Raw genomic sequence first — 26,188 nt, forward strand, 5'->3', positions numbered from 1 at the left:
TGCATGTGATGATGTGGTGCAGAACATCTGGGCTGGAGACATTCAGGGAAGGAGGGGGCGAGTCAGGGGAGGTGTGGTCGGGAGAGGCGTCCTTGGTGGGGCTTGAAACGGGCTGACAGCTTGAGTCAGGGAAAAAAGATGTGTGTGACAGTACAGAAGTAGGAAGGGACTTGATGTGTTCTGGAAGCTGTAAGGAAACTAGTTAGGGTGAGGGGAAGTCAGCTGGGCTGTGTGATTTGGGGCATGGGACGTGGGAGTGATCACTAAGTTTGACATAGATCTAAGGGCTGGTTTTTGTAGAGGGGCACCAGGGTCATTTTGTAGAGGGGCACCATCCCACAGAACTGTGGGATGACCTGACTGGGAACTCAGGCCAGTGAGTCAGCGGGGGCTGGACAGCATGGGTTGCGGTCAGGAGAGTGACAGGAGGCGGAGGGCCTGCTGGGAAGCTGCTCTGATGGGCCCCGCTTTAGGTGGGGGCTGAGTGCTGGCCGTGGGAATGGAGGAGGGGGTGGCGCTCAGTGAGTGAGCGCTCACTGCGACACTCAGGATTCGACGGCTGCTGGAGACACAGCAGAGGCAGCGCAAGGTGGCCTGTCCGTTCAGTCCTGTTTGAACAGCTCTGCAAAAAGTGGTGGGAGAGGGGAGAGTGGAGAGGAGGAGCAGGTTAGAGGGCGGTTTGGTGACAAGCAAGAAAGTAATGACCCCTTCCACCCAAGAGGAGCTTCAAGAGCAGCCTGTCCCCAGGCTGAGATGGCTTCCCTTGGGCTGCAGTTTGAATGCAGGAGCCAGAGGGGAGGCTGCCGTGTTCCCCATTCACTGTCTGAGCATCCAGCTCCACTCTGGCAGTGTGCAGGCAGGGCCCGGACTGCACGCTTCTTAGAGACTCCTGCTCAACTGTACTGCCAGTTTCCCTGGACCCTCTTGAGTCACAGGCTTCTCAGAGCATCAGGTGGTGTTTTCCTTTAACAACCCTCTGAACTTGGAAGAAGGTTGGGGATATTGTCTTCCCATTCACAAACCACATATTTCTGATATTTCGAATCCCTGTAAAGTTTTCAGCTACCACGGTTAGGCACTGCCAGTGATGTGATTGCTTTCGAGACTGCAAAGGAAGCGGCACCATGGAAGAAGAGAGTAGCGTTTTAGGGCCCCAGGTGTCCCGGAATCATCTGAAAGGTCTCAGGTTTTCATGCTTGGAATCACTGTCAGAAGTGCTGCGTCGCAGGCAGCTGCAGTGTTAACGGTAAGGAGGAGCCCTGGCTTCCCCTTGGCCACGTGTTAATCCAAAAGCTCAAGTGGAAGCATTATCACAGCAGGCGGGTTGGGCTGGGGCTCTTACCCACGTCTGCTTTCTTTCTGTTGTTCTGAGCAGGTTTTTTTTTTCCTCCTTCTTTCCTTCTCCCCTGCCACCCTTCCCGACCTCCCCCCACTGCTTTGTGTCAGACACTGTTGAATATTTTACAGGTTTCCAAATACTGGCTCATTTAATCTTCACAACAACCCCTCTGAGGAGATGCAGTTGTTAACCTTATGTTGTAGGTGAGGAAGCCAAGGGACAGCAGGGTGAGGCTGCTTGCCCAGAGTTGCGCACCGAGCTTTGCAGCTGGAGCTTGAGTCCCGGCAGGCTAGCTCTAGGCCCCTGGTCCTAATCACCTTGTTTCACTGTCTCCCTTTGTTTGGCTGGAGCCACCATTTTGAAGACGGCATTTTCTGTTCTCTTTTTTTAGTTCAAGAATTTGTTTTAGGAATGTCACATGGTACCATCAGAGTGAACAGATGCTTTTTTGAATCTTACAGACCTGGTCTGAACACTGGCTATACCCACTTATTAGCTATGTAACCTGGGGCGAGTCACTTAACCTCTTTGAGCCTCAGTTTCTGAATGTGTGTAATGAAGATTAGACTCATCATGAAGAAGTGAGACAGATTTTGTAAAGTGCCCAGAATTTAGTAGCTGTTGGGTCTGGGACTAGTTATTAAGCCTCCTCTGTAAAATGAAGATAATAATTCCCTTCTCTGTAAAGATTCTACAGTTAATCACTTAAAATAATACCTGGAGTATAGTACTCAATACCATTAGTGCTATCCAGCTTTCGATATTTTTTATGCCTCAGTGCATTTTGTAACACCCGTGCATAGCCAGCACTCTTTCTGTTGTTCCGGTGGTGGTGTGAGTCTCATTAGGCCTCTTTGGCCTAGTTTCGTGTACTTCTGACTCTCCCAAGCAAAAGAACCTTGTATGGTGGGGATTTGATAGTATTATAATAGATGAATAAATGTATTCTGCACGTGTTTGATTTTCTTGTGTAACAGCTGTCTGGGAAAAGGTCCCGTTTTTCTCCGGTTTTTGTTCATACATGTATATATTTGTGAGTGACTTGCCTTGCCATGTTGTTCAGTCACTCAGTCGTGTCTGACTCTTTGCAGCCCCATGGACTGCAGCACGCCAGGCTTCCCTGTCCTTCACCATCTCCTGGAGTTTGCTCAAACTCATGTCCATTGAGTTGGTGATGCTATCCAACCATCTCATCCTCTGTGGTCCCCTTCTCCTCCTGCCTTCAATCTTTCCTAGCACTAGGATCTTTTAAAATGAGTTGGCTCTTCACATCAGGTGGCCAAAGTATTGGAGCTTCAGCTTCAGCATCAGTCCTTCCAATGAATATTCAAGGTTGATTTCCTTTAGGATTGATTGGTTTGATCTCCTTGCAGTCCAAGGGGCTCTCAAGAGTCTTCTCCAACACCACAGTTGGAAAGTGTCAATTCTTCAGCACTCAGCCTTCGGCATACACATCCATACAAGACTGCTGAAACAACCATAGCTCTGATTATATGGACCTTTGTTGGCGAAGTAATGTCTTTGCTTTTTAATACTCTGTCTGGGTTTGTCACAGCTTTTCTTCCAAGGAACAAGCGTCTTTTATTTTCACGGCTGCAGTCACTGTCCACAGTGGTTGTGGATTGCCTTACCATGCAGATGATCTGTCCTGGTGGGGCAGTTCTGCTTTCAGCCTGGTCATTAGGCAGTCTTTCATCGTTGTGTTTGCCATCTGCTTTGCTTTAGGGCATCCCTAGTGGCTCAGCGATAAAGAATTTGCCTGTAATGGAGGATTCGATCCCTGGGTGGGAAACATTCCCTGGAGGAGGACATGGCAACCCACTCCAGTGTTCTTGCCTGGAGAATCCCTTGGACAGAGGAGCCTGGCAGGCTACAGTCCATGGGGTCACAAAGAGTCAGTCACGATTGAGTGACTGAGCATGCACGCTTTGATTTAAATTTTTTGTCTTATTTCTTTATCTTTTTGGAATATTTAATCTTTTTATTGTAAAGATCATGGTGGTTAGCCATTCCTTTTAGTTATGAGACCTAAACCCTAAATCTGCTTTGTCTTTTTTATTCTGTTACTTCCCCTGCAGTTCTGGCTTAATCTCCATGTTCCTGCTGTATGACTTCTTGAAGTTCATGAATGAGATGTTTCTTTTTAGTTATCTTTCATCGATAGCTGTCTCCCCAACCCTCCTTCCCCACTTTGGATTTCAGAGGACTAATTTTAACTAAATAAAAGGTTTTGGTCTTCTTATCATGCCTATCAGTGGGTAGTTTCCAGCACAGGAAGTTGGTTTGCACATCTGAAAGGATCGTTTCCCAAGGATCTTGAACTCTCCCAGTCTGTTGGAATATTCATAATATTGATCTTTGCACAGACTGCTGCATTCTTCTAAATCCCAGACTCCTTTTGTAAAATAGGGATGCTGACTTTTACGTACCTAATTGCCTAGGGATTGTTAGAGATGATGGGGATTGGGTGAGAGCTGTAACTTGTTTCTCCCACTTCCTTTGGTTTTCTTCCCTGCTCTGCTAGTCTCTGAGGAAGGCAGTTTCTCTACCTTTGCGCCGTTTCCTCTTTTGGAAATTAGCCACAAATTTGCAAATTAAGAACTGTTGTATCTCCTGCAAAGTATCATTTTGCCTCATTCCCCTGATCATGGTCCCAGATGTAGCTGAGTCCCCTTCCTAGTTCATCAGTTGCCGATCAGTAGTGACCCTTTTTCCTTATTACTTTGATTGAGGGAAGGGTTTTATGATAATCTCAAAGACTATTTTCAGTCTCAGACCATCACGCCTAGTTTTGAGGGCTCTCAGAAGGAAGTTTTATCTTGGTATAGAAGGGCTCCCCTTCTACTTTTTAAGCTCCCCACAAGTGGCATCATTTCAAGGAGCCACCAAGTCTTAAAGGACATTTAAATCTTATAAAAACCTGAGTGACTCAGAATGGTTAGAGGAGGAAAGTGCTGTACCTTTTCTTTCTTTCTTTCTTTTTTTGCCACAGGGCATGTGGGATCTTAGTTCCCCGATCAGGGAGCAGAACTGTGCCCCCTACAGTGGAAGCATGGAGCCCTAACACTGAGCCACCAAGAGTCCTGGCTGTGCCTTTTCTTGTAGGGCAAAGGATGAAGCCAGCTTGCTAAATCCCCTTTCTTTCTTCCAAGACCATCCCCTGTAATCTGTGCTGAAGCCTGGGAAAAGTCCACACTCAGGTGGCTTAATAAATAACATCTCTTTCTGTTATGAACACTTCCAGAGAGATACAGAACAGGAAAATAAGTAAGAAGCACAAAATAGTAAAAGATTGTTAAGTATGTATCTGGCCTTTTCCATATACAAAGTTTAATGAAAATATTTTGCAGATACAAAGGAGGGTTACCTTAAAACAAAGCAGTTACTAGACTCTGCAAAAAGGCTGGGCTACTGTAGAGGCGGGGCCTCCAGAAGCCAGCTGGGTGGCCTTGGGGGTTGTTCTGACAAACTTTACAATACAGAGACTGGAGGGTCTGGCACCCGTAAGGCCTTGCCTTCAGTTCTAACCTCAAGTCTGCCTTAAAGAGAGTCATTTCCACCCTTTTGACCTTAGTTTTTTTTCCACAGATAAGATGAGGCTGTCTCAGATCTCTTCTAGCTCCAGAGATTCTGACTCCTGATTCCTGGCATTCTGCTGATTTATCAGACAAGTCAGAGATTCATAAGCCGTGATGTGTGTGTGTTTTCTTCTTGTCTTTAACCTGATCAAAATTACCAGTTAAATAATAGGTTCTTTTTTTTCTTTTTAAATTTTTTGAGATATATTTCAAATGCTATAAAATTCACCTATTTAGAGTGTATAGTTTAGTAGTTCGTACAAACATCACTGCAGTCTAATTTCAGAACATTTTCATCACTGCAAAAAGAAACCCCATATACATGAGAATTCATTTCTCACTTTCCTTTGATCTCCCCAGGTAAGCTAAACTAATCTCCTTTCTGTCTCTATGGATTTGCCTAGTACGGACATTTCACCTAAGTGGAATGATGCATTATGTGGCCGTTTGTGACTGGGTTCTTTTACTTAGTGTAATGTTTTCAAGGTTCACCTATTGTAGCAACCGTCAGTACTTCCTTCTTTTTTATTGCTAAATAATATTCCACTGCATGGTATGACACATTTTATTCATTCATTCCTCAGTTGGTGAAAAGTTAGATTGTTATCATGTTTTGGCTATTATGAATAGTGATACATTGAACATTTGCATACGAGTTTTTTTGTGTGGAGATATACCTTCATTTCTCTTGGAGTGAATTGCTAAGTTATGTGCTAACTCAATTTAACTTTTTGAGGGCCTGCCAAATTATTTAACATGGCTGAACCATTGTGCAATCCCACCAGCAATGGATGAGGGTGCCCATTTTTCCACATCCTTGCTAACACTCGTTCTTGTCTGTTTTATTTTAGCCATCGTACTGAGTATAAAGTGATTTTTTTATTTGCGTTTTCCTCATGACTAATGTTTGGAGAAGGCAGTGGCACCCAACTCCAGTACTCTTGCCTGGAAAATCCCATGGACAGAGGAGCCTGGTGGACTGCAGTCCATGGGGTCGCTGAGGGTTGGACACGACTGAGTGACTTCACTTTCACTTTTCACTTTCATGCATTGGAGAAGGAAATGGCAACCCACTCCAGTGTTCTTGCCTGGAGAATCCCAGGGACGGGGGAGCTTGGTTGGCTGCCATCTATGGGGTCGCACAGAGTCGGACATGAATGAAGCGACTTAGCAGCAGCAGCAGCATGACTAATGTTATTGACTAAATTTTCATGTTACTTGTTAGCCATTTGTATATCTTTTTGGAGAGCTATCTTCCCAGGTCCTTTGGCCATATTTCAGTTGCATTGTTTATCTTTTTTATTATTGAGTTAAAAGAGTGGCTCCTGTTTGAAAATTTTGTTTGACTGTCTGGAATTTAAATTTATGTCACTGATCATTCCATCACTGCTTTTGCAGGCTAAAGGTCATTGGTTAAATGGATTTTTTTGAAGTCAGCTATTGAAAATGGAGGCTTAAAAAGATTTTAGATGCAAAAGTTGGCAGAGGGGTCATGCATAGAGTGATGGGAAGAAAGCTATTTTACATTCATACACGGGAAACAGTATAAGTGTTCTGGAAACAGCTGCCCCTCCTTCACACACTTGACTTCCTTTGGTGTCATACCAATGTCTTGTTTCTTCCTTCTCATTTGTGGCTTTGACTGACATCTTCCAAAAGAGCTTTCATGGCTAATGCTTTTTAAAAACACTAACACATTATTAATAGATGGAAATTAATGCAATTAAACGTCAGTTTCACTTGAGGAGATTGTTTTTTTAAGGCACCCAATAGCTGATGTTTTATCACTGTTATTCCAGAAATTGTGGTCTTAGACTAGATACCATGGTGCTCAGGGAACTGACTTGAAGAAAGGGAAAAGAGTGGAAGAACCTCCCTAACTAATTATGTTAGAGGTTGAAAACTTTGGTTTTTCTTTTACTCTCCTTACAAATTGAAGCATTTTTCAGAGTTGATGAGGAAAGAAGCCCTCATTTTAGCTCCCAGGATACTTATAACACTGAGTGAAATTGTCCCCCCCCCCTTTTTTTTTTTTAAGTTCACTGAAGTCTTTGGAGCTTGCCTAGAGCTGGGCTAGCTGTACATTATTTTGGCCTTACTCAAGGGCTCTGTCTAGTTATTGTTCGTTTTCTCATTTGCATTTACATGTAGCTTAAGGGGCTTCCCTACATCCCTTCCCCTGGAACCTCATGCAAGAAAAAACATCCTTGTGATTTAGCCTCTTAATAAGTGTTGGAAACTGGGCTTCATGACAAGTTGGCTCTGAACCAAGCTTCCCTTGCTGTTACACATGTGAAACCTGTTTCTCTTGGCTAAGTCATTTAAAGAAAATACTGTTCACTTCTCGGCTAAAACAGTCTTCTTCCCCTCTCTTCTCCCAGCCTCATCACCTCTTCTTTCTCCCCATCTTATTTGATAAGACTTCTGTGAATCAGTATTTTTCTAGATATTTCAAACATCAGGCTGCTCATATTTCTTCTTTTATCTATTTTCCTTCTTAGAAGATTGGCCATGTGAGGCTGTTCCCATTTGCTCTAATGTAAAAAAAGCTTTGGGGTTCTGTCCTTTGGTCATGACTCCAGTTTTATGCTTCTCTGCATAGGGATCGGCTGGTTTACATTTTTTAATGCCCCATCTTCTGAATCAGAAGCAAGACTACCTTCGTGTTACTTTGTATTAAAAACTGTGAATATTAGAGGTAGAACCAGCACCTGCTGACATTGTTGGGCCTTGTCATTTGTACCAGAATGTGAGAAAGAGAACTCTTTATTATTTGGGCTCCTCTTTCCTGTGGCTTTAGTCGTCAGCTATCTTTAAAGTAAATCCTGAAAACATTTAAATTAATGTATGTTGTTAAAAGCCCTGCTGGGTTAAATACACACCAGCATTTCAATATTAACAGCATCATTGATACTTCTTAAATGTCTCTGGCCACCAGGGGCATATGGGGAAACTTGAAAGAAAGAAGGTGCAAGGTGTTTATTTAAAATGCACCCTGGTGAAGTGGTGATGGGATTAGCATGTCCCTAAGCAACTGGTGAGGGGGCTTCAGGAGCTTACTTTAGAGTGCTCAGCACCCGTGACCTGTAGGGTGCATTGAAAGAGCACACGTCATGCTGGTGAGCCCTTATCTCCAGGGGGAGAATTCAGGCCAGGGCGTCTGCAGGCTGCCATCGAGGCAGAGATCCTGAAGAGTATGACACTGGCTGTGCCTTTCCTCTGAAGAGCCCCTGTTGCTTCTGCAGCAGATGGGAGCACACAGGTCTGTGATTGTCGGTGGAGGCTGGTGAAGGGCCTCCAGCTGTTGATGGTTTGGTATATAGTAATTGAGGTCATTACCTTGACACCCAGTTCTCTATAGTCTTTCCAGGCCAAGGAGAACAAAAATTCAAATCCGCCTTAAACTCTTCATTTGCTTCCATTGTCAGACTGTCCCAGTGCCAAGAATATGTTTCCTTCCTGATCAAAGCACTATCGTAATTTCAAACCAACTTAGGTTTTCTAATTCCTATGAGAGGTCTCTAATATATTTTAATAGAGGTGATAGCTCTTAAGGAGATTTAGTTTCTTCCTTATTCATTCACCCCATCCCCAACTTGTATAGGACTAATGGGCTCGTTGCTATCAATTGATGTGAAATATATCCCTCCCTCCTCCACGGGATCCTGGAGAAGGGAATGCCAACCCACTCCAGTATTCTTGCTTGGAGAATCCCACAGACAGAGGAGCCTGGTGGGCTACAGTCCATGGGGTCGCACAGTCAGACACAACTGAACACAGCACAGCACACATATCCCTCCCAACAGCTAGATGAATAAATTCCTTGGAAGCCAAACTTTTAAGAAACTACTCATTTGGAAAACAAAGCATAGGACTGATGATGTAGCTTCATTTATTCATCATTGTATCCAGTACCTACCAGTATGAACAGGGCACTCTTCTGGATGCCAGGCAGATACGAAAATGGATCTCACACAGATGGACCTTGATCTCATGTGCCTTAAAGTCTCGAAAGATATGTATATACTACATGTTATGCACATATGTGTGCAAAGTGCATATGATATAATATCACATCACTTTTTTACTCTCTTGTCATTAACTCATATAAACAGATAAAGTACGATGGAAGTTGAGAGGAGAAAAGAGAGTCCTTCCGGATATGTAGTGCTGAAAGGCACAGTGGTTATGGCTTTGGGCTCTGGAGTCAGAGTGCCTGATTTCAGCTCCTGGTTTAGTGCTTATTATTATAGGAGCCCTGGACAAGTTATGTGGTCCCCCTTAATCTGCGGATGAGCTGTCTATGATTTTAGTTACCCACGGTTATCTGCTGTCCAAAAATGTTAAATAGAAAATTCTAGAAGTAAATAATTCCCAAGTTTTAAGTAGCAAACTATTCTGGGTAGTGTGAGGAGATCTTGCCCCGTCCTGCTCCGTCCTGCCTGGAATGTGAACTGCCTCTTTGTCAGCGTGTCCACGCTGTGTACGCTTCCTGCCTGTTAGTCACTTAGAAGCCGTCTGGTTTATCAGATCGAGTGTTGCAGCATCACACTGCTTGCGCAGTAAACCCTTATTTACTTAATGATGGCCCCAAAGTGCAGTAGTGATGCTATCAGTTCGGCTGTTCTCTTACCGTGCCTGATTTGTAAATGAATCCCTACCATAGGTATGTGCATATAGGAACTAACACAGTACTCGTGAGGTTCGGTACTGTCTGAGGTTTCAGGAAGCGTTCACTGGGGGTCTTCGAAAGAATCCCTCATAACTAAGGGGAGACTGCAATGCTTCGTTTCACTAAGACTCAGTTTCTTCTTCTGCTATTTAGGGGTAGTAAGTACCTACAGTTCTTCACAGGGTATTTGTGAAGATTGAACAGTATAGTTTGTGGGTGAAGGATGAGAGAAGCTAGAGTTGGGGCTGTAGGCTTCGTAGGAGAACTGAGGCACAGGGCAGGCTGGGAGAGAGGTGGAGAGGGAAGCATTGAAGTGGAAGAGACTGTGCGTATTTGGAGAAAAGCTAAGTTTTGCTGAAGTAATGGGGTATAATGTAGTGAAGAAGAAAATAAGATTGGAAAAGTATTAATAAGTAGTGGCTGGATCACACAAGCCATCAATCCTTCACTCAATCATTTTGACCTCAGTTTGAAGGATGAGGGTTCCTATTGAAGGTTCTGGAGTGGACTAGGCATGATCAGACTCCAGCTTTAGGGAAATTAATCTGGTGACAGTCTTTATGATGTCCATTGTGGGGAAACAGGACAAAGTCCTAGGGCTTAGACTAAATCAGTTACCTTAGAGCCTTTCCTGTTCTATGACTTGATCCAGTATATGTCACGGACACTTGCCTCTCTTGTTGAATTTTCTAACACATTATTGTTTTAAATAATGGTTCTATGTCCTTCTTTCCCACCAACCTGCACCTCCCTCTGCAGTGACCTCTCTCTCATTAAAGGCGCCTGTTGACCTTGTGTTCTCTTCTCCTTCCCTCCATCTAAGTCAGGAAGGCTCTGATGTCATTTATTCATAATTAGACAAAATATAGTCATAGCAAATGCATTACTTGTCAACCATTTTAAAGCACATTTTAAGCCATTTATTTCTAATTGCAGTTTAAAAAGCTTTTCTTTTTCTTGGAAGGATTTTAGGCATCAAGCAGTTTGGGAACAATGCTTTTAGGCCTGTTCAACTGAGCCTTGGGAAAAAAAAATCAGTGGTGTTCGGCTTTTTTAGAGTTGGGGGCAGGGGAGGTCTCTAGGATCTTCCCCAAAGAGAGCTGTCCTCTCCCTTGAGGAATGGTGTGATATAGTTCTGTGGTGAAGGCCTGCTCTGACACCAATTGTCTTGTTCCACCTGTGCACAGACACCTGTCCTTCAGTGGACAGATGTTTATCATATTTGAATTTTAATTTTTACTCAGTTTTATTTGTTTTCTGACTTATTCCTGTATTGCTTTTTTTTTTTTCCCTCTGAATTTTTAAGAGCCTGACAAACCAGTGTGTCTTTGAAACTCATCTCATAACTGGTTCTCCTAAGAGTTATTGTTCTGTAAACATTTGATCGTGGACTACATAAGGGCTAGGAGCGCTGATTTTAGTTTCTTTTGGAGGTAGGTCTTATGAGGTATGCGTGTGTGCTCAGTCGTGTCTGACTCTGTGTGACCCTGTGGACTGTATGTAGCCAGGGTCCTCTGTCCATGGGATTCTCCAGGCAAGAGTACTGGAGACGGTTGCCATTTCTTCCTTCAGGGGATCTTCCTAACCCAGGGATTGAACCTATGTCTCCTGCATTGCAGGCGAATTCTTTACCACTGAGCCATCGGGGAAGCCCAATGAGGTATAATGGAGCCAATTAAAAAATACCTCTCCACAACATTGTAAATCAACTATACTTCAATAAAATTTGAAAAAATTCTAATGTCTGTGAAGCATAATACAGCAAAGTACAATGTAGTTGTTTCTGAAACAACTGAAAAAAGAGTGACATTCACAGTCAGATAGGTGGATAGGAATATCACTTTTATTGGTGCTTGAGGATTGTGGCCTTGATCTGCAGCCAAGTTAGCCCCCAAACTTTGGCATCTGGAGCAGACAGGTTCAGAGGCTGCTCAGGAGGAGTGGTCACAGGAGCCTCTTCCTGCAGGGCAGGCCCTTTGCTTCTTGGGGTGGATCAGAGCAGAATGCATGATGCCTTCTGCAGGCAAGGGAACAGATGTCTCTTCATCAGCTTTGTGGAGTGATTTCACACATCTGCTCCACAAACTTAATTTAATCCTGGTATCTATTTCATTATGTTTGTGGAATTTGCTTGCCAGTCTTGTTGGTTCAATGGACCTGTAGGTTGCATTTGATAAATATTTTCATCAAGGATTAGTCCAGCAACCTAGAGGGGTGGGATGGAGTGGGAGGGAGGTTCAAGAGGGAGGGGACATGTGTATACGTATGGCTTATTCATGTTGATATATGGAAGAACAATATTGTAAAGCAATTATTCTCTAATTAAAATTAAAATTAAATGATTAAAAAAAAAGAATTAGTCCAGTTTGCAGAGGAAAAAAATCAATGAATTTCCCAGAGCCATTTAGTAAATCATTTGAGCTAAACTTAAGATACCCTTGTTTCCACTACATACTTTTTAGAAGGCAGAGTAGTTTTGTTATTAAATTTGGGGGGAAATCTAAAGTTTTAATTTAAACTTAAATTTCTCCTCTGACTTTTGTTTCACTAATAAAGGTAAAGACAATTTAAAAAAAGAATTAGTCCATTTTGTCTCAACAGTATTATACACTATGGTGAAATATTTAGTTGCCTGCTTCTATTTGCTTTCAAGTAATCAGAAATAAAAGATTGGGGAGTATGCTAAGAATACTGAACGCTTTTCATTTCGTGTGCTTATTACTGGTTTCCCGGGTCTGCTTAGAAGTCTTTGCAAAGTAGATGATAGTGCAGCAAGCTTGAAGAGTCAGGAGGCGCAGCAAGCTTGAAGAGTCCAGGAGCATTTTCTGTTTCTGTGGTCTTGTCACATCTTGCTCGTCTAAGATACATGACTGCTACTCCCAGCTCTTGTGGGCAGTGGCTGAGGCCACTTGAACAGGCTGTGGAGGAAATTCAGTGGTGCAGCTTCATGAGTTTTAGTCATCTGGGTCCTGGTTAGATGGCCACTGATGCTCTCATTTCCAGATTTGACTTCTCAGGCACTTTCCACCGGTCTTTTGAGCCAGGAATAGTCGTAAGATAAGCAGTTATGTGGTTTTTAAGGACAGGGTGTGTTTTACACAGTCTGATGAGTACGTTGTGTCTCTCAAGTTGCAATTCTACATAGCGAGTTCTGGAAAACAATGCCCATAAATTTGGAAGATAATGGAAAGATTAATTACATATTCCTAACCTCACTGAGCGCTCTGAGTTGTCCAGTATAGTTCACAGATCTGAACACAGATCCAAGAAGTCTGGAATGTGCTGTTTCACTTGAAACATGTATTGAATCAGTCTGCACAGTGTTCAGGGCAATGTACTTGGTATGGTTGACTTTTGTCCTTGAGTCACCTGAGGGGTCTGCATGTGACACACATGACGAGGATTTGGAGGAAAAATGGAAATGAGAGAGAATTTAATTTACACTGATCCGTATAACGGAGAAATACTTTTTTTCCTGATGAGTCTTAATAGATGACCTTTTTTGTATGTGTGATATAAAGTTAAATGGGCCACGATTAGGAGTGCTGTTGATTCTAACTTTTCTAAAATAAAAATACCATTTTAAATTTGTTAGACTAATACATCCTTATGACAGAAAAAGTCAAACAATATAACAATCCATTGTTTCTCTTCCTTCAATCCTTCCAGCAGTTTTATGTATATTTTTTCAGATTTTTTTAACATGCTTAGATAAATTGATTCCATTTTGTTTTAATGGTGATACGTAATCTGCAACTTCTTTTTTTCCATTTAATATATTACTGACATTAGTTAATTTGAAGTTTTTTTCTTATCATTAATGAGGGTTGAATTGTAAAATATTTTTAATCTAGTGAGAGGAACGAATGTATGATTTTTCTTCTTTAATCTGTTAAGGCTACATCAGATTCTCTGATGTTCAATACTCCTGACATTCCTAGTACAACTTTAGTCAGTCTTTAAAATTGGCAGCTCCTCATTCTTTAAAGACATTTCAGAGATGTCATGGAGCTGCAGAGAGTGTCGCCTGCGCTGGGACAGCTCAGGGGGCTGAGGCCAGCTTGTGCTGAGAGTGGACTGACAGCGCACTGTCCAGAGTCGGCCCCAGGAGCTGGCTCTGCCAGGAGCTGTGCTCCGTGTGGCTGCTGTGGCTGTTAAAAAAGATACAGCACCTCAGAGCTTCCTAATGTCCTTAGCCTACAAAGTATTATATTAGATTCTAAGTAACATTGTCCTAGTTGTAACCTTGAGGAATTTGCATTCAGAGGGCTTTTAAGCACTTTGGTTGCCTTCAGTTTTTGGAACTTGTTATGTTTCATTTCCCTTCATAGTCCTTTGGCAGTAGCTTAGTAGTCAGGTGGAATTCTTCACCTCATCCTCCAGTGGAAATATTTTGGTGTCTTCTGAGCACTAGGCCACACTTGGCCATCTTTCATTACTTTGAGGAACTAAATTCCAAAGGAGATTTTTTTTTTTCTCTACCAGCTTTGTCTAGAACCACTTGTGACTTAGCAGCACGTGACACAATAATTGGAGATTTGCTGTGAACAGTCGTTGGAAGTGGCCAGAGTTCACATACTCTTCCTGGGTTTATGGTCTAGATTTGTGGTTAGACACTTAACAGAGATGAGATCTGATGGCTTCTGGGGGCTAAGACAGGAACTTAAACATTTAGGTTTCATGCTCTCAAATCTAAAAATGAGTGAGTCGGGTAGGTGAGGTCTATGGTTTCTCTGTAATATTTTGATTTTGTGTAATTTCATCTATGTTTTTTAGACTGATCCCTCAGTTAACTGAAACCTGCAGGCAGCTGAAGGAAAGTTAGGACCCTGATTTGCTTTTGAATTGTGCCACCCTTGTTGATTCAGCCTGATACTGATTCTTTTCTTCCCGTGTTTTGGATTATACATTGTACATCATTACTTCTGACATGAGTGTTCATTTTTAGAGAGTGGGGGATATTTTAATAAACTTCATTTTTTTAGAGCAGGTTTAGGTTTATAGGAAAAAAAATGCTCAGAAGATACAGACAGTTCTATGCTCCTTCTCTGTCTCACCCCACCCGCCCAGTTTCCCCAGTTACTGTGTGTGTGCGTGTGGTATTAACATCTTTACTGTGTGGTACATTTGTTGTAATGGAACCAATGCGTGTGTGTGTGCTAAGTCGCTTCAGTCGTGTCTGACTCTTTGTGAACCTGCGGACCGTAGCCCACTAGGCTCCTCTGTCCATGGGAGTCTCTAGGCAAGATTATTGGAATGGGTTGTTGTGCCCTCCTCCAGGAGGTCTTCCCAACCCAGGGATCAAACCGTGTCCCTTACGTCTACCTGCACTGGCAGGTGGGGTCTTTACCATTAGAGCCACCTGGGAAGCCCCAGTGGAACCAATATTGATATGTTATTGTTAACTAAAATCTGTTAAAACTAAGATCGTGGCATCTGGTCCCATCACTTCATGGCTAATAGATGGGGAAACAGTGACAGACTTTATTTTCCTGGGCTCCAAAATCACTGCAGATGGTGACTGCAGCCATGAAATTAAAAGACACTTGCTCCTTGGAACAAAAGTTATGACCAACCTAGACAGCATATTAAAAAACAGAGATATTACTTTGCCAGCAAAGGTACATCTAGTCAAAGCTTTGTTCTTTCCAGTAGTCTTGTAAGGATGTGAGAGTTGGACTATAAAGAAAGCTGAGCGCCGACAAATTGATGCTTTTGAACTGTGGTGTTGGAGAAGGCTCTTGAGAGTCCCTTGGGCAGCAAGGAGATCTAACCAGTCCATCCTAAAGGAAATCAGTCTTGAATATTCACTGGAAGGACTGATGCTGAAGCTGAAACTCCAATACTGTGGCCACCTGTTGCGAAGAACTGACTCATTTGAAAAGACACTGATGCTGGGAACGATTGAAGGCAAGAGGAAAAGGGGACGACAGAGGATGAGATGGTTGGGTGGCATCACTAACTCAATGGACCTGAGTTTGAGTAAGCTCTGGGAGTTGGTGATGGACAGGGAGGCCTGGCGTGCTGCGGTTCATGGGGTCGCAAAGAGTTGGACACGACTGAGTGACTGAACTGAACTGAACTGAAAATCTGTTAAGGTTCACTCTTTGTATTGTACAATTCTGTGAGTTTTGACAAATACATAGTGTTATGCATCCACCATTACAGTATCATAGTTTCACTGACCTAAAAATGGTCTATATTTCCTCCATTCATCCTTTCTGGAAACCTCCTAAACCCCTGGCAACTGCTCTTTCTACTGTCTCTAGTTTAATGGAACATCATATAGTTGGAGTCATACAGTATGTAGACTTTTCAGATAGTTTTCTTTCATTTGGTAATACATGTTTAAGGTTCCTCCATGTCTTTTTTTGTCTTGTTAGCTCATTTCCTCTTGTTGCAGAATAATATTTTATCTGGATATACCACAGTTCATTCATTCACCTACTAAAGGTTATCTTGATTGGTTCCAAGTTTTGGCAGTTATGAGTAAAGCTGCTATAGACATTCACATGCAGGTGTTGTGTGGACATCAGTTTTCAGCTCATGAGTAAATTCCTAGGACTGTTTACTGGATCATGTGGTAAATTACCTATAGTCAGCTTCGAAGGAAGCTGCCAAGTGAGATTTCAAACTGGCTGTTTTCACTTTGTGTGTCCACCAACAGTGAGTCTCATTGCTCCATGTGCTTGCCAGCACTTGGTGTTGTGTTTTGGATTTTAGCCATTCTAATATGTCCATACTTGTGTTTCATTGTTGTTTATTTTATTATTTTATTTTATTTACTTAGAACAGAGAAAGGTTTATTCCACGGGCCTCTCGAGGAAAATGGGCCGATCGTGCATGAAACACATGAACTCCTCGTTGTAGTTTTAATATGCACTTCCCTAATGACATATGATGTCGAGCAACTTTTCATATGCTTCTTTGTTGTCTGTAAATCTTTGGTAAGGTGTCTGTTCAGATCTTTTGCTGGTTTGTAAATTGTTGACTTTTTGTTTTGTTTCGTTTTTAATGTTACTTATTTGGCCGCACCGATCTTAGTTGCAGCACTCAGTCTCTTCCCTGGTCTTTAGTTGCAACATGTGGGATCCAGTTCCCTGACTAGGGATTGAACTCTAGCCCCCTGCATTGGGAGTGTGGAATCTTAGCCAATATTCCAGCAGAAAAGTCCATCTTTCTTTGTTTTTAAATTGAGATATAATTGATATTCAATACTGTATTCGTTTTATATGTACACACGATAATTCAATGTTTGTATACATTGTGAAATGATCACTGCAGTGAGTTTTGAGGAACCTCTGTGCTGTTTTCCATGTGGCTGCATCAGTCTCCATTCTCACCAGCAGTACACAAGGGTTCCCTTTTCACTACATCCTTGCCAGCGTTTGATTTTTTGTCTTGTTGGTAATAACCATTCTGACAGATATGAGGTGGTATCTCATTGTGGTTTTGATTTGCATTTCCCTCATGATTCGTAATTTGAGCATCTTTCCATTTGTCTGTTGGCGTGTATGTCTTCTTTGGAAAAAATGTCTGTTCAGAGCAAATGTCTCTTTTTTTGGTCTACGGCACCCCTCGGCACCCCCTACACCCCCCCACCCCAGCCCCCCAGTGAAAGTGCATCGTCTTAGCCCCTGGACCACCAGGAAAGTCTGTTTATTTTTAAATTGGATTGCTTGGGGTTTTTTGCTATTGAGTTTTAGAATAGCTTTCAGTGTACGGGATCTTTCACTTCCTTGGTTAAATTTATTCCTAGATATTTTATTCTTTTTGATGGAATTATAAATGGGATTGTTTTCTTAATTTCTCTTTCTGATAGTTTGTTATTAGTGTATAGTATTAATTTTGGCCTCATGGGATGAATTAGGAAGTGTTCCTACTGGTTCTGTTTTCTGAAGTAGATTGCAGAGAATTGGTTTCTTTTCTTCAGTGTGTGCTAGAGTTCACCATTGTGACCATTTGGGCTGGGTGCTTTGTGTTTTGTACGGTTATTAATTATTGATTCAGTTTCTTTAATAAACATGGGCCCATTCAGATGCACTATTTCTTCCTGTGTGAATTTTGGTAGAAATTAGTTCATGTAATTTTCCAAATTTGTGGGCATAAAGTTGTTCATAATATTGTTTTATCCTTTTAAAGTCCATGGGATTTGTAGTGATGGCCCCTCTTTCATTTTTAGTAGTAGTAATTTGTATCTTCTCTTTCTCTTTTTCTTGGTTAGCTCAGCTAGACATTTATTAATTGTGTTGATGTTTCCAAAGAACCAGCTTAGAGTGTGGTATTTTTAGTTCGTATTACAGTTTAGAGCCATATTAGTCTTGGCTTTGAGTCAGTAATTGCTAAGCATGTGTGTGCACAAAGGCATACGTATTAGGACTGTCAACACAGAGATAGTGTCAGAAATTTTTGGAGTCCATAGACTTTCTAAGGCTTTCATTATTAACAGAGTGGTTATATGAAATGTTTAAATCTATCAAACTGTTGATTTTGGTAGGTAGTAAATAGCCTTCTTTCATTTCACTTTCTTTGGTATGGTTTTGGTCACTACCTCTGGTACACTGTTATGAGCCTCCGTCTATAGTTCTTCAGGTACTCTGTCTACCAGATTTAGCCCTTGAATCTATTCGTTACCTCCACTATATAATCATAAAGGATTTGAATGACCTAGTGGTTTTCCCTACTTTCTTCTCTTTAAACCTAAAGTTTGCAATACGAAGCTAATGATCAGAGCCACAGTCTTCTCTGGTCTTGTTGTTGCTGACTGTGTTGAACTTCTCCATCTTCAGCTGCAAAGAATATAATCAGTCTGATTTCATTATTGACCATATGGTGATGTCCATGTGTAGAGTCATCTCTTGTGTTGTTGGAAGAGGGTGTTTGCCATGACCAGTGTGTTCTCTTGACAAAACTCTGTTAGCCTTTGCTTCATTTTGTGCACCAAGGTCAAACTTGACTATTACTCCAGGTATCTCTTGACTTTTTACTTTTGCATTCCAGTCCCCTATGATGAAAAGGACATCTTTTTTGGGTGTCAGTTCTAGAAAGTTCTTGTAGATCTTCATAGAATTGGTCAACTTCAGCTTCAAGGAAATTTGAGAGATCAAGGGAACATTTCATGCAAGAATGGGCACAATAAAGGACAGAAATGGTAAGGACCTTACAGAGGCAGAAGAGGTTAAGAGGTGGCAAGAACACACAGAAGAACTATACAAAAAAGGTCTTAATGACCCGAATAACCACGATAGTGTGGCCACTCACCTAGAGCCAGACATCCTGGAGTATGAAGTCAGGTGGGCCTTAGGAAGAAGCATTGCTATGAACAAAGCTACTGAAGGTGATGGAGTTCCAGCTGAACTATTTAAAATCCTAAAAGATGATGCTGTAAAGGTGCTACACTCAGTGTATTAGCAAATTTGGAAAGCTCAGCAGTGCTTTCAACAGGACTGAAAAAGGTCTGTTTTCATTCCAATTTCAAAGAAGGGCAATGCCAAAGAATGTTCAAACTAGCATACAGTTGCCCTCATCTCACATACTAGTTAGGTTATGTTCATCCTTTAAGCTAGGCTTTAGCAGTACATGAACAGAGAACTTCCAGATGTAAAAGCTGGGTTTAGACAAAGCAGAGGAACCAGAGATCAAATTGCCAACATCTGCTAGATCATAGAGAAAGCAAGAGAAGTCCAGAAAAACATCTTTCTGCTTCATTGACTACACTAAAGTCTTTGTGTGGATCACAGCAAATTGTGGAAAATTCTTAAAGAAATGGAAATATCAGACCACCTTACATATCTCCTGAAAAATCTGTGTATAAGTCAAGAAGCAACAGAACTGGACATGAAACAACAGACTGGTTCAAAATTGGAAATGCGGTACGTCAAGGCTGTATATTGTCACCCTGCTTGTTTAACTTATATGCAGAGTACATCATGAGAAATGCCAAGCTGGATGAATCACAAACTGAAATCCATTTTGCTGGGAGAAATATCAGCAACCTCAGATATGCAGATGACACCACTCTAATGGCAGAAAGTGAAGAGGAACTAAAGAACTTCTTGATGAAGGTGAAAGAGGAGACTGAAAAAACCGGATTAAAACTCAGCATTCAAAAAATGAAGATCATGGTATCCAGTCCCATCACATCATGACAAATAGATGGGGGAAAAGTGGGAGCAGTGACACTTTATTTCTTGGGCTCCAAAATCACCATCAATGGTGACTGCAGCCATAAAATTAAAAGACACTCCTTGGAAGGAAAGCTATGACAGCATATTAAACCTAGACATATAAAACCTAGACAGCATATTAATAAGTAGAGACATCACTTTGCTGACAAAGGTCGGTGTAGTCAAAGCCATGGTTTTTCCAGTAGTCATGTATGGATGTGACAGTTGGAGCATAAGGAAGGCCAAGCACCCAAGAATTAATGCTTTTGAACTGTGGTTTTGGAGAAGACTGTTGAGAGTCCCTTGAACAGCAAGATCAAACCAGTCAATACTAAAGGAAATCAGTCCTGAATATTCATTGAAAGGACTGATGTTGAAGCTGAAGCTCCAATACTTTGGCCACCTGATGCGAAGAGCGGGGTAGAAAAGACCCAGATGCAGGGAACGATTGAAGGCAAAAGGACAAGAGGGTGGCAGAGGATGAGATGGCTGGATGGCATCACTGACTCAATGGTCATGAGTTTGAGCAAGCTCCGGGAGATGGTGAAGGACAGGGAAGCCTGGTGTGTTGCAGTCCATGGGGTCACAAGGAGTTGGACACAACAACTCAACAACAACAGCAAAATAGAGTGACATGGATTTAAGGGTCAGGCAGAACGAGGCCACATGCTGGCTGCTCGTGCTCCCTGAGTGTCCTTGGGCAAGTGGCTTCACCTCTCTCTTCAGCTTCATCTCTCTGAGCATGTGAAAGTTCTTATTTTACTATTTAGTATGAAAAGTAGAGCGGATACATTTTAGGTGTCTAGCACAATAGTTCGTTCATAGCAGACTCTCTGTGTAGCTGCTGTACTAAAAGACAACACCTGTTAGACTCAGTGAAGACTTCTTGGACTTCTTCACTTTCTTGGCCATCAGCAGATGATATGACTTTCCTCTTGTTCTTTGATATATGAAGCTGCATTTCTTCCCATATGGAGGTTTGGTTGTTGTAATTGGCTGCCTCTTGACTTAGGTACATTTAAAATTCGAGAAGCAAAAAGCTATTCGTGGGAAAGCCTTCCAGTCTCAGAAAATGTTTTCTTTGTAACCTTCATGCTCAAGTCTCATATTCCTCAGTTGGTAAATGCTACACGTAGCATGGCTTTGCTTTTTTAGCCAGGTGTTTGCCAACATTTTTAGTCATCCAAAATGAGTGCTTATTTTTGGATTGACTCCAAGGACAGGATACTGAGTGCCTTTTGGGAATGCTAGAAAAGGAATTTGGCAAATAGAGCAGATTTGGGAGGCTGATTAAAATACAGACCTCAGTAGAGTCCCTGGGACAGGCTCTGGAATTAAACATTACAAATAGGGACAAAGAAAGGGAGAAAACCTGGACTTAGTAAACCAACTTCCTGTTGTTGTGTGTGTTTTTAATTTTCCAAAGTAATATGCCTTGTTCATCTATTTTCACTAACGGAAGTGGTTATAATGCTACTAAATTATGGAAAAATAACTTTAAAATTTAGTTTAAGCAAAAAAGCTTAAGGCAGCAAACTGTATTATTTTCAGAAATAAATGCCATATCTCTTTCAAAAACAGGATGTAATTGTTATAAAGGAAATAATCAGCTTACAGAAGTCACCTTGGCTACACAGAACTAAAGCAAAGAAGAGATTCTTAATACAGTGATTCTGAGAGGGGGGTGGTAGATTGTATCATAGCTCTCTTGGTTCAGAGTAAATGATGATATTTGACTCAGAAGTCTGTTGCTGTAGACTCACTCCTGAACAGGTTGGGATGCTGCATTTTGGAAAGAGTATGTTTGATTTTGTCAATAGAGAGACGTAAGGCAGTGAAGATCTTTTGGGAGGTTATTTCGGGCATAAGGCAGTGACTTTGGAAATGAAGAAAGTGAAAGTGTTAGTCTCAGTTGTGTCCTACCCTTTGCGACCCGCTGGCCCTCCTCCAGGCTCCTCTGTCCGTGGAATTCTCCAGGGAACCATTCCCTTTTCCAGGGCATCTTCCTGATCCAGGATCAAATCTGGGTCTCCTGCATTGTAGGTGGATTCTTTACCATCTGAGCCGTCAGGGAATTCCTTGGAAATGGGGAGATGGGGATGAATTGGTAAGCTGGTTTAGAAGGTAGGCTCTCTGGGATTTGGTAACCCTCTGTTGGCTCTTTCATCTCCCTCATCTCAGCATCACCTAAACCAGCAGCACGTTACCGTTTTGTACATTTCCAATAATGTCTTCTAAAGTCCCCCAGCCTTTGAAATCACTGACCTATTTGGTACCCTCCCCTGGGGACTGGTACTGCAGTTGTTTGGCAAGCTTATTCATAGCCTCTGTGATTGAAGAGCTCCATTCAGAAGCAAATGGGAATAATTGATTTTCATCCTCCAGAGACTGGAAAAATCAAAGACCACAGGAGGTTTTTTAAAAAGGAGGCCAAACCCAGAAATAAATTTACTCCAGAACCCCGTCTTAAAAGAACTCTCTTAAGTAAGAATCTTATAACTGGAAGCCCATCTCTCCGGAATAGATCTGGCTTCACTTAAAAAAGAAAAAGTGGTGTATGTGTGTGTGTGTGTTTTTTTTTTGGTATGTGTGTTGTTAAAGAAAAAGTTGTTCTTACACTTGTAAAGCAGTAAGGAAAACTTTGAGACTACTGTAGTAGGAGTATTGCCTTAGGGGAGAGAGGCTCGTCTTCAGATACAGCAAGGAGCATTTTTGGCAAAAAGGATGAATGAGTCAGTGGATGGAAAATTATTCAGAGGAGACATCAAGGGTAGGGGGATTCTTGCTAAACTGACCCAACAGGATTCTTGCTAAAGGCAGGTGAAGGACTTCTTAGACATCAAAGAGGAGGGATGGGGAACTTCATCAGGTATCAAAGGTGGGAGAACTCTTGATAAACTTACTTAACAGAATTCTTGCTAAAACTGGGCTGGGTAAGTCAAAGATAGGATGGGAACCAAAATCAAGGCCTAGTTGAAAAGAATGTTCAGAGGAACCATAATAAAGTTTGGTCAAGGAGAGAGTCTGTGTGTGTGTGTGTGTGTGTGTGTGTGTGTGTGATTACAAAAGTAGTTCAGGCCTCACCCCTAGAACCAATCAGTCTTAACACTTTGGTAGATAGCCTTCCATATGGTAGTGCAGGTGTAGAAAAATGCACTGTTCTTACTGCAGTGACATCATACGCCGCATACTGTTATGCAGGTGCGTTTCCCACTTCATATATCTTACAGATTTTTTCACGTCAGCACATATACACTGGTCTCATTCTTTAGAATGTTTTGCTTCACTTTAGATATTGATGCCAAACTATATTTTAGATTCCGGTGTACAATTTTTTTTTCACATGCATTATCCTGTGTATTCCATAAGATAGTTCTCTCAGGGTAGGGGTGGGACAAGTGACATCTCTGTTTTACATAAAGTTTAGATGATCTTCAGCTGATCCAACATGTCAGGTCCAGGATTCACTCATATGGGTAAGTTGCTTGTGTGAAAAAGAATTTAGACCTTTGACATTCAGCCTACAAATTAGGAACATTCAGAACACTGTTTCGGTTGTGGTGCTTGGTACATTTAGGAAATATTTGTGGTGTATGTAGGACCTAGAATCTGCTAATAAATTTCATTTGAGGTATACATTAGATGTACACTTTTGCATTATTTCTATATTGAAATTTTTTGGTCATTTTAATTTCCTCGAAACAACAAAATAATCATCTTGAATATTTTAATATTAAATGAATTCAGTCAGCTTGTAGCTGACGATGCTTTTAATAGTTACCTCTAAGTAACAAGGTTTGTCAGCTAATTGGATTTCTGGAAATGTTAATGGGAGTCTTTTGGTTAACTACCTCTAATCATTTCCCTCTGGGATCTGGTTCCTATCTAGGATATAGTGCCTCTCTCAAGACTCTTTATTGGTTTCCTATACCCCCAGAGAGAAAAAAACGAGTAAGGCAGAATGAATGAGGATCAGGCAACGTAAAGCTGGGCGGAAATGAAAGTGTATGAACTGTGGGGAGTTTGTCTTACTCAGGAATGAGAAAAACAGCCAAGAGAGTGGTTTTCAAGAGGTTGTATATAGCACAGTGTTACAATTTTAGGGGAAAACCCAGTGTCACCCCTTCCAGGTCTGGGGCAGTGGGTAAATGACTCACCCCATACTGCCAGTTTCCTCGGGTTCGTTTATATGGTTCTGATAGGGAGTAAATAGTGAGTTATTTAATTCACTGAAAGTATACTTGGCTCATAGTGAACATTTAATACTGCCTGTTACTTTCAGGCCTTTTATACTCAAAATTTCAAGAGAAGGGTCTCAAAATCTGAATGGAGTAAAGCGACCGTATAATTTATTGTCCAGGCCAGGATGCTGTTAATTATTATGCTGGGACAACAGATATAAGCCAGAATTTATGACTTGCCTGAGTTGGAGAAATCTTTGCTCCCAAAAGTGACGGACAAAGGCATCTTGCCTTCCTACCCAGCTCAGTTCAGCCTGTGGACTTTGACAAGCCAAGGAACAAACCGTTTTTAAAAGTTTTTCTGTGTACACACGCACACATTCTCCTCCCCTCACCCCCCATACTCACACTAAACAATAGAAGGAACATTGCTTTTTCTTCCTGAGTAGCATGTTACCTTACAGTAATATGAACTGCACATATTTAGAGGTATTTGTGTAGTATTTTTTACTCAAGAAATAACTAGGTAGAGGATATGAGTTCTTGGAAATAGTTTCCTTGATCTAAAGTAATTTACCATCTCTGTCTTGGAAGAGGTGGGCCCCTCCTGCCTTTATGTGTAGATTTCTCTTACGCCTGGAGCTCCCCATGTGCCTGGTTCGGGGCTTTCTTGGCAGTGAGGATACGGTGGTAAACATAACATACTCCGATCTGCCCAGAAGTTGCTTGGGGTCTAGTAAGAAAGGCAGTCAGATAGGGACAAGCATAGAGCTCTGAACTGAGCTCACTGTCATCAAGGCAGAGTACAAGGAGCTCTCTAAGTAGCTCATGAAGAATCCTGCCTGGCTGAGGGAAAAAAGGAGGAGTTCCTGAGAGCTTTGCTCGGTGCTGCAGAGGTGCTGAAGAGGCAGGATGGACTGGGGGCTTGGGGAGGAAGGAGGTGGGGGCATGGCCTTCTGAGAAGCGTTTGCCCTTAAGGGGTCACCTTGGCTGCAGTGTGATCACGTACCTGTCTCCCTGGTTGCAAAGCCTTTTCATCCTTTTTTCTTGAGAACTGATGCCATTCATCCTGGTGGTCCCTGTGTTCCCTTAGCATCTGCACAGTTCTTTTATAGCATGAACTACATTGCATTATGGGCTTCCGTCATAGCTCAGTTGGTAAAGAATCCGCCTGCAATGCAGGAGACCCTGGTTCAATTCCTGGGTCAGGAAGATCTGCTGGAGAAGGGCTAGGCTACCCACTCCAGTATTCTTAGGCTTCCCTCGTGGCTCAGCTGGTAAAGAATCTTCCTGCAATGCGGGAGACCTGGATTTGATCCCTGGGTTGTGAAGATCCCCTGGAGAAGGGAAAGGCTTACCCACTTCAGTATTCTGGCCTGGAGAATTCCATGGACTGTATAGTCCATGGAGTTGCAAAGAGTTGGAGACGACTGAGTGACTTTCACTTTCGCTTTAACATTGCATTATAATTTTTTGTTTCTGTGCCTTTGAGGCTCTTTAGGGCAGTGGCTTGGTCTTGTTTATTATAAGGAACCTAGAATAGCACAGCAGCTTTCCCCTTCTTTCCCCCTCCCCACAAATATTTGCATATTTCCTGTGTGCTTGTTGCTTGGGAATGGGGCACAGTCTCTACTGTCATAGAGGATGCAGTGTGGCAGGAATCAGGATTTTGAACTCCGGAGACCATTCTCATGCAGTTCAGCGCTTCTGTGCCTTTCTTGCAATTGTGAAACAGAAATGGAATGCTTAAGTGTTAAGAAGCCAGGCTAAAGTAAACTGAATCAAATAAAAATTAAGGGCCCCCAAAGTAATTACATAAACGGTAAGGGAAATATGGCTTGTAAAAAAGTGATTATACTTGCATTATTCCTCATGACTTCCTCGTGGTCAGAGCGGAACGCTCCCACAGTGATGCTCACGTCCACAGCCATGCAGAGACTCTGTGCTTCCTCCTGCCTCCATTCCCATTCCCTCTTCTGGGTACAGTGACTGAACCTCGCAGTTACTGGAGTGAATGTATAAGGTTTCTCACAGCCCTTGCTCTCCGGAAACTTGCCCGTGTGTGTGTGGTGGGGTGTGGCTTATGCGCAGTTAACTCACTAGAAACAGATTGTTGTCCTTGGCAGGAGAGGGGAGAGCTCCTTGCTGGCGTTGTGGAACAAGAAGAACATCCTTCTTGTGATGTTTGTGAGTTGTATCACCTGGAAGTTTAAAATGGGGCATTGCCTTTCCTCTGTGTTTGTCTCTCGAAA

At 42.1% G+C, this 26,188-nt stretch overlaps 1 protein-coding gene and 1 long non-coding RNA gene across 21 annotated transcripts in view; one reads left to right on the forward strand and one right to left on the reverse strand.

The window, feature by feature from the left end:
- ANKS1A (ankyrin repeat and sterile alpha motif domain containing 1A) overlaps positions 1 to 26,188 on the forward strand; it is a 169,081-nt gene that overhangs the window by 32,951 nt on the left and 109,942 nt on the right. The gene's annotated exons all lie outside the window — the stretch shown is intronic.
- On the reverse strand, positions 11,411 to 25,226 carry LOC147346630 (uncharacterized). The gene is made up of 3 exons (XR_015153063.1): positions 24,946 to 25,226; positions 21,679 to 21,833; positions 11,411 to 11,746 (listed from the first exon to the last, which is right to left on the reverse strand). It is a non-coding gene; the product is annotated as an uncharacterized LOC147346630 (long non-coding RNA).

Source organism: Bos grunniens, chromosome 23 (assembly GCF_055505025.1).
Source record: "Bos grunniens cultivar Pamir isolate PY7600 chromosome 23, Bosgru_T2T1.0, whole genome shotgun sequence".
Classification (NCBI taxonomy): Eukaryota; Metazoa; Chordata; class Mammalia; order Artiodactyla; family Bovidae; genus Bos; species Bos grunniens.